This window comes from Echinops telfairi, unplaced genomic scaffold, assembly GCF_000313985.2.
Source record: "Echinops telfairi isolate 266 unplaced genomic scaffold, ASM31398v2 ScPeMD7_3533;HRSCAF=4204_0, whole genome shotgun sequence".
Lineage (NCBI taxonomy): Eukaryota > Metazoa > Chordata > Mammalia > Afrosoricida > Tenrecidae > Echinops > Echinops telfairi.
In genome coordinates, this window is record NW_022107431.1 from 78,245,879 (window position 1) to 78,255,268 (window position 9,390).

Here is a 9,390-nt window from a genome sequence, read left to right on the forward strand (position 1 = left end):
AAAAAATCGCTGGCCCCTTTCCTTCAGGACGACACCAAACTTGCCCTGGTGTCAATCTCCCTTTTGTGTGGAATCATTCCCAGTGACCATCCACTCCGGTCCTGGGTGTTCTGTGGAAATGTGAGGGCTCTGTGCACGGACGCTGCGATTCCCACACATGCAAACATGCCAGGGAACCTGTGCCTTCTCAGAGGGGGTGCTCTGCCCAGGCAGGAAAGGGAGATGATTCTCATTTCCCCAAAGTTGCCCCGGCAGGAAATGAAAGCTTGCTCTTTAACCCTCTAAGCAGGACGCCTGTCCCTTCAATGCACAACGAGTGAACTTGCTGGCCAGGGCAATGCAAAGGGCCACCGTTTGTTTGGTTTGTTTGCTTAAAGCAAGTTCTGTGTGGAGAGGGCTTGCTGGATCAAACACTTAAACCAACTATTCTCAGTGGAAAAATACTAACTACAAGGTTACAAAAAAAAAAAAAAATCAAATGGTGCAAGCCATTAAACATTAATTCTCTCCCTTTGGGCCCCTCCGCAGAAACCACGGTTCATGTCGTGTAGAACCCTCCAGAGATCCAGAGTTCTTCAGATGAGACAGTCAGTGAGAAACCACTTGTTCAATAAAGGGTGGTCTGTGCCGAAGCTCGTAACCTAGCTTCCCGTGGGGTCTCCCAGGAGTCAGGATCCACCTCACATGTTACCTGAACCCACCTTTGATTACCTGCACCCCGTTAGCTTGCTCTCCTTCCTCTCACCTTCCTCACACAGGAAGGCATTTGTCTGCCTAATGCCCTGCAGCAGGCAGGCTCGTCCGGCCGTCCATCCGTAACGTCACTTTGATCCTGTTGACCTTTACTGGCCATCCCACCACCGAACCTTTTCTGAGAAGTTGGGGCCATGGGCAAGCACCGGAGGGGCGGGGGGGACGACGACTCCAGAAATCCTTATGAAACTCACTTTTCTCTTTGAGCTCCATGATTCCATTTTAATCCTTAGCTCTATTAGTCAATTTAAAAAATATGCTCCGTAGATATTTCCCAAACATCTCTTATGTCTAAGGCTGTGTGCTCTGCTGGTGAGGACAAAGGAGAACTCAGGTCTCATGGGAAGCACTTGTTCAGGGGGTTGGGGAGCGGGGTGCACTCGGGCAAGGGGATAACGTTCAAGTCTGAGGGGATGCGGTGCTGGACCAGAAGGTCGGGCAGATCCTCTGCATTGATTTTTATTGCCTCTTCAGCTTCGCAACATCTGCAGAGGCCAATTTTGGTGGAATGTTGTGGTTAGTGTGCATTGCGTGCCTTGATATACATTTAGGCATCTAATCATGAAATGCAATGCATACAACCTTTGGAATTTTACTTCTGAAAATAATTCAAATAATGGAGGAATCTCAGGATTCTTTTTTTTTTTTTTTTGAACACATCCTAAATTGTGGTGAAATGGTTACTGAGTGCTTTGGAAAGTCTGACAACCTTTAAATCACTCAATCGGCCATTCACAGAAGTTCATCACACAGGGTTAGTATATTTACTTCTCTGGTCAAATAGCTTTTCTTTATTGAGTACTATTCTTTTTCTTTTTTTAAAAATATGGAACGCTTCACGAACTTGCGTGTCATCCTCGCACAGGGCCATGCTGATCTCTGCATCATTCCAGTGTCAGTGTATGTGCTGCCCGAGCGAGCACAGCGCCTTCATTTCTTAATGGGGCTTTGGTTGGCGCTGAGGGTTTGCTCTTGGGGTAGTTAAAACTTGGGAGGAACAGGTCCCTGGATTCTTCTTTCTTGCGATAGGAAATATGTAAGCATAAATAAATGTATGTAACATAAATAACCACACCTGCTCTTTCAAAATGATCCCATTTTACCAAATAACACTGCGTGGGAGGAATAATTTTTAATGTCAGCCTCAAAAGTTTGTAAGTTAAAGATAAAAGAGATCCTTTGTCACACCACAGACATACTTGTCAACTCATGTGAACTCGCGAGGCCTTTTGCCAGGAGAGGTGACGGCTGGGCAGAGTCCCATGTGGCAGGACGGTTGGTTTTCACTTCAGCTCCATGATCCCCGTGGTGAGGAGCGAGCATGAGGCAGCCCAGCGGCCGCCCGGTGCAGCCTCAGCGCAGCTCCTGCTGCCTCCTGGCTCTGCAGATCAGTGAGCCTCTGCTGCTGGCCTTTTTGTCAGAAGGCACCTAGAGAACCGTCCGAAAGCAACCCTTCCACTGAGTCACCAAAGCAGCAGCGATTCTGACATTTCTGTTGCTAAAGCTAAGCTTCAAGGAACAGGCAAAGGAAAGGCACGCCGACTAATTCATTAGGACATCCTGGCCCCCAGTCTGGGTTTGGAACCTGGTTCTCCGGCTGCCTTCCTTCTCCAGTGTCAACACCGCCTCCTAAGACATGTTTCCCTGGAGAAATGTGCAGTTTCACTTTGGTAGACTGAATCTTGCTTTTAAACATAAGCATATTAATACTGGTCTCGGCAAATCATAAATTCCTTCTGCCTAATTTCTATTGATTCCTGAGGTAAAATCTGAGCTTGAACATTATTTAGCTACAGATAGTACTATAAAAAAGTGACTCTTGTGACTGATAGTGACCCTACAGGACAGGGTAGAACCACCTCTGTGGGTGTCCAAGACTATAAATCGTTACACACGAGCAACTGGTGGTTTTGAACTTTCCGATGTTGAGGTTAGCAGCCCAAAGTGTGACCCACTAGGCCACTGGGCTCCTAAGGTCTTTCCAATAGCACCACGTTCGCGGGGAAAGTCGGACATGGAATAAGGAAGACTAAAGAGGAATCGGTGCATTTGAATCCTGGTGCTGGCGGAGAATACTGAAAGGACTATGGACTGCCAGAAGAACAAACGGGCTTTCCTTGGAAGAAGTTCAGCCAGATGCTTCTTTGCAGCAAGTCTAGTGAGACTCCGTCTCATGCACTTCTAACGTGCTGTGTCAGGAGAGACAAGTATCTGGACCAGGACATCATGTTTGGTAAAGTAGAAGGCCTTGGGAAAATAGATGGGTTGACACAGTAGCTGCAACAGGGGGACCCAACATGACAACATTTGTGAGGAAGGCACGAGGCCAGGCAGTGTTTCATTCTTTTGTACGCAGGGTCATTGGGCATCGGTGCCAACTCAACGGCAACGGACAATACTATAACATTAAAAGTAAGTAAGCGAGTGGCGAAGTATTTATTTCAGAAATTATTTGTAATCGTACACATTAGGAACGACCAAATCTAAAAGCTGATAGATTTAAAAATGGATAAACCATTGTCTTCACATTGAGTCATAATCCACACTGAAGGCTGCACTCCTTGAGCGTCATCAGCTAGTGCTGCAAGCCCTCCTCAAAGAAGCTTAACTGTGAAAACGACACCAGCCGGTAATATCAGAATAAGTGACAAAGCCTGAAGTTGACAAGGATTTTGTCATGCTTGGATCCACAGTCATGGAAACAGCGGTCAAGAGCTGAAAAGCCAAGTTGAAGCAGGTAAATCTGCGGCACCAGACCTGCACCTGAATCAGGCCGTGGTCTCTTCAGTCGCTTTGCATGCACGTGGACACTGTATAAGGAGGACCGACGAAGACTTGATGCATCTGAATCGTGGTGCTGGAGAAGAATATGGAAAGTACCACGGACTGCTGAAAGGATGAACCCATCTGCCTTGGAAGAAGTACAGCCAGAGTGCTCCTTAGAGGCAAAGATGACAAGATCTCATCGTCTATAATTTGGTCATATTGTCAGGTGAGACCAGTCCTTGGAGAGAGATATCAAGCTTGGCAAAGTGGAGGGGCAGGAAAAAAAGGAAGGCCCTTAATAGGATGGATTGATACACACAATGGCTGCAACAATGTGGGTTCAGGTGCAGGAACAATCATGCGGATGGGGCAGGGCCTGGCGATGTTTTATTCTGTTGTGCAATGTTGTTCTGTTGTGTTGTCGCTGTGGGTTGGAACTGACTTGATGGCACCTAACAATAGAGGGGCTCTGGTCGTCATCTCGTGGTTATGAGTTGGGCTGTGATCTGCAAAGCCAGCACTTCGAAAGCACTGGTGGTCCCTCAGGAGAAAGACATGGCTCTCTAATCCTGTAAACAGTTACTGAGATAGTTTATTATGCCAGCCTGGACGATAAACACAAGTGGGATTAGCTGAAGGATGAAGAGATAAATGGCTCGGTGAGCCTCGCCTTTCTTGTCTAGACTCAGAAACTCACAGGGGCAGTTCTACCCTGTCCTGTAGGGTCCTTATGAGTCGCCTTAGACCTGATGGCAGTGAGCTTGGTTTTTGATTTTAACAACAATAAATAAGCTGTGGTATATTAATATTGTTGTCTTTAGGGACTATAGAGTTGATTCTGCTTATAGTGATCCTATACACAACAAACAAAACAGTCTGGTCCAGGGCCTTTCTTGCAATTGTTGCTATATTTGATCCTGTTGTTAAAACCCCCAAATCAACCAATCCTGTTCACTGTGTTCTTCTTTTTATTTCTCTATTTTTTTCTGACCCTCCTCTTTACCCAGAATCATGTCTTTCTCCAGGGACTGGTCTCCCTTGAGGACCTGTCCAAAATCTGTGAGATGAAGTCTTCCCACCTTGCTTCCAAGGAGCCCTCTGGCCTTACTTCGAAGGCAGATGTGTTTGTTCTTGTAGAATTCTATGGTAAATTTAATGCTCTTCATCTACACCAAAATGCAAATGTCTTAAATCCACACGTGCTATATCCATACAATTAAACAAACGATAGCTACATCCATAAACAATATCACAAGTTTGAAAGCATATTAGGCCCGTTTTACTAGTAATCTATTGCTGGGGTAACAAGATACTCCAAAACATATCATCTGAGAACAATATAGATTTTGTATTCTCTGTCCATTTTGGTGACTCAAGAATGTGGGAGCAGTTTGGTTGGATTCTTCAGGCTCAGAGTCTCTCAGAAGGCTGCTTCTAAGCTCTTCCCCTGACTGGCATCGGGTTTCAGTAGATCTGCTTCTAAGCATTCTCCTGTGAGTCTCTCCACCAGGCTGCCTCGTGAAATCGCATGTGAGTGGTCCCAGAGTGTCAGAGAGAGTCCATCTGAGCCTTCTTATGACCTAACTCAGAAGTTACAGTTCCATTGCCCCGGCGTAGTTTGTTGACTAGAAGTGAGCCCAGAAGTCTGGGCCATACTTAAGGGGCATTATACAGGGTATTACTAGCCAGGAGGTGGAGATAATAGGGAGCTGAGATGTAAGCAATTAATATTGGCCCTCCTACCCATAATCCCTTATGTGGTATGTTATCAATTCTAGCCTGTAAACATGTGACTATAATCCCAGTTTGGTGGGAGTTCTCTGCTATACTAGTGGACAAGATTAAGGTGAGGTTAAGTCTCTACTTTAGTCGAAGGTGTGGAGCAAGTCACCATCCTTGGTTTTCTTGGGAGTAGAGTACACGCTACTGAAAGACAAAACCCACACTGCCATCAAAGCCATTGCTCTCTGTGTGAGAGCCAGTTCAGAAACAGGGACACAGAGAGCCATCCCGGGCCACTGGAAGGAGCTACCAGTGGCAGATCCTGGAGATGTCTGTCTGAAGAGGCAGAGGCTGAAACCAGAAGCACCGGAGGCTGGAGAAGGGAGACCGTGGGTGGGAACACAGGAGCAGCCCCAGCCAGCAACACCGAGACTCGGGGCTCTGCGGCAGAGCAGAGCCACAGGTGGGCTTTCTGGCCCACAGAGGCAGAGACCAAGGGGCCATGGGGCTGAGCTTGGAGAGACTTGACCACTGTCTGAGGAGAGGTGTAGCTGTGAGCCTGTGCCTGTATCCCTACTCTCACTGATCCTGACTTGTGTGACTGAATGAACTCCCATAATTTTGGGTTTTGTCTGTGAGATCTGTGTAGCCACGGCAACAAATTATGAGACCCGGTATAGAAGTGGAATGTGGTGGGAGGAACGGTTGGTGTCAAAATAGTGTTGTTTTTTAAAACAAAGATGGAGGGTGGAGGCACATTTGACCTTTGCCTCCTGGTTTTACCCTAGAAGCTGTCTTGACAACTACTCCCTGGTCCTCTCAGCCAGAGAAGACCTGACTCTGGGCTTCATTCTGTGGTACAGATTTTGGATGAAAAAGGATTAGGGAAGGATCCATTGATAGAAACTTGTCACTCTTTTCCATTTTAATTTCTTAACCAATGATTTATAAGTTTAGGATTTAATATAATAGTGGCACCTATTTTCTAGAGTGAACTGGTGAAATAGTCTGATAAAATGTTCTATGTAGATGGCTTCTTTTTGCCTATACCGTATTCTGACTGCTTTATGTATTTTCCTTTAAGTAAACGTGTTAGGAATCATTTGGTTTCCTTATAACTCTGCATGGTTGAGCAGAGTTATCTGAGTCCTGATGACAGTAGCCACTTCCTTCTCTTTCCTTCACTGTCACCCGGGTGGCACTGATCTCACGTGTCTGTAGACTGAGCCCACAAACGTACCTAATTACAGCTCGGTGTACTTTACCTTGCCCTTCACATTGCAGCACCTCATCATTGTGACATGATTGTCATCTGATTTTATTTAAATGCTGCTGTTCGGGAGAATATTTCCCAGCTAGATTACTGTAATTGCTAACTGCTTTGTGGTTCCCTGTGAGCTCTTTTCTGCATCTTAATTTAAGACATGTATTTCTGTTCTGATCGCTGATTCATGGGTTTGTTGAGATGCACATGCAGATTTGCATCTCTGTGAACAATTAGTTATTTTTAAAATGTCAGAATTGCCCCTCGAAATTTTCCTAAATAAAAGTTGATTCCAACCAATTTAGTTAAATTCATTCTGAATTACCTCAGACTCTGTCTTTAACGCATCCAATATTTATGCAATGCATCCTCCTGAGTGTTTCAAATGTATTGTTTGGGGAGAGGATGAAGCATCCAAAAATAATTAGCACAGTGGGCAAAGGTAACGAAAAGACACCATTGAAATAGAAGATGCAGATGTACAATCATCTGCAGCATGAAAAATAACAATCAGTTGAGAGTAAATCTCTCTAAGTTGGAGAGCTGCAGACAGCAGCAGGATTGATGTTTATGAGTTGCAGCCTTTTACAAGACGGACAGGACCCAGTATCATCACTGCGGCATATTACACGATCTGGGTACCATTATATTTCTGTAATTGATTAGAATTGTCCATGGGGAATATTCTTTGCTGCAGTCTAAGGATTTCTCCAATGTTTCAGGTTCTCCAAAGGTCACTTGTAGGGTAATGTGTTTTTAGAGGAATGCATTTTTCTAAAGTATCAGAAAATAAGATTGAGGTTTTACTAAGATGCCGGTATTATTCTCATTGTTTCCACCAGAAAAAGCACTATATTAGAAGTCAGTGGTATAATTTTTTTCGGGGGGAGGGTGTGTAGAATTAGGTTTCAGAACTTGGATCAAATGGTATAAAGTAGTTGATTTTGAAAAAAACAAAGCAAACAAAAACTTTACTCTTATGCAAAGCTACAAAGCCCCTAAAAAGCCCCCCAAATAGATATCAGGCTAGGAAGGGCAGCTCCCAGAATTCCCCCAGGATCAGTGGGGAGATAGTCATAAAGGTCAGTGGACAGACCTGAAATTAGGTATTATTCTTCTTTCAATCTTTTGTTTCCTTTCTGTTTGGTCTCTGTTAGTGTTGGTTTGCCTACTTGTATAAGACAGGCATGAGAAGCAAGTTCGAGGAGAAAGCAATGGGCCCATTGTCTGGAGGGGCTTGGGGGGAGAAGGAGGTAGGGGAAGGGAGTGGTGAGTAAACAACATCTCAGACAGGGAACGAGTGAATTAACATCATCAACAAGGAGCATGTAGAGACCCTGGAGGTGTTGTTGCTGCAGCAGTCTAGCTGAGAAGAAGTACTAAGAGGCGGTAGTGTGGCAGGAGGAAGGTAAAAGGAACAGAGGAAAGATCTAGGAAGCAAAACTATGGATAGAGGTATTGGCCTATGTACATATATTTATATGGCAATACACTGAGGTAGTGGACAGACTTTGGGTCTCTGCCCATGCCCTCCCTCAATGCAAGAACACTTTGTTTTAACAAATTGGCATTCTGTGATGCTCACCCTCCTGGTGCATTCGCTGTAGACAAAATGGATAAATGGGCAAAGTGCATAAATAAGCATAAATGATGAAGAAAGCAGATGGTGCCCGGTTATCAAAAGATATAGTGTCTGGGGTCTTAAAGGCATGAAGTTAAACAAGCGGCCATCTAGCAGAAAAGCAACAAGCCCACATGGAAGAAGCACACCAGCCTGTGCGATCATGAGGTATCATTGGGACCAGGTAACAGGCATCAGAAGACCCTTAAACAAACAGACAAACTAACAACCAAGAATGAGGGGAGTCGGAGCAGAGACTGAAAGTCCATCTACAGACAATGGGACATCCCTTTACAGAGGAGTCACAGGGAAAAGCTGAGTCAACCAGGCACAGTAAAGCACTGATAAAACACACAATATTCCTCTGGTTCCTTGAGACTTCCTGACCCCTCAACTATCACGACCCCAGTACTGCCTTTCACTGTGGGCTAGACCTGCGCATGTGCACAGGTACAGATTAGAGATAAGAGCGCATGACACGGGAATGGCAACCGATCTGATCCCGCCACACCGAGGCAAAACACTAAGGGGGTGCAACAGAACAGCAAGGTATCAGAGCAGCGAGGTCCCCAGGGAATGCCTAAGGTGGACTTTGGGGCCAGGGCTTGGTGCCTCAGCAGACTGGAGGACACTCCTGAGGGCCAGTGGGCAGGCCTTGAACTAACTACAAAATTTTCTTTCTTAGTGTGTTTTGTTTTGTTTTTTTTTGTCATTGGTTTGTGGTTGTTGTTTTGTGGTATATTGTTGCTTGGTTTTTCTCTGTCTTGTTTTTGTGCATGCTGTTGTCTCCACAGGTCTGTCTAAATAGGCTGGATGAACAATCTGGAGGAGAAAACAATGGGACCGACAGTTCCGGTAGGACACTAGAGAGGGGGAGGTAGGGGGAAAGGTAGTGGTGTTAACAAACCCAGGGATAAGGGAACAACAAATGATCCAAATTGGTGGTGAGGAGGGTGTAGGAGGCCTGGTAGGGTGTGGTCAAGGGTAATGTAACCAAGAGGAATTACTGAAACCCAAATGAAGACTGAGCATGATAGTGGGACAAGAGGAAAGTCAAAGGAAATAGAGGAAAGAGCTGGGAGGCAAAGGCATTTATAGAGGTCTAAATAAAGGCATGTACTTATGTAAATATATTTATATATGAGAATGAGGAAATAGATCTATGAGCCTATATTTATAGGTTTAGTATTAAGGTAGCAGAAGGACATTGGGCCTCCACTCAAGTACTACCTCAATGCAAGAATACTTTCTTCTATTAAATTGG

The 9,390-nt window shown here is 45.1% G+C and overlaps 1 non-coding gene across 1 annotated transcript; it reads right to left on the reverse strand.

Moving 5' to 3' along the window:
* Window positions 1-1,573: 1,573 nt before the first annotated feature.
* On the reverse strand, window positions 1,574-1,676 carry LOC115871065. The gene has a single exon (XR_004047054.1). It is a non-coding gene; the product is annotated as a U6 spliceosomal RNA (small nuclear RNA).
* Between the last annotated feature and the right edge of the window lie 7,714 nt (window positions 1,677-9,390).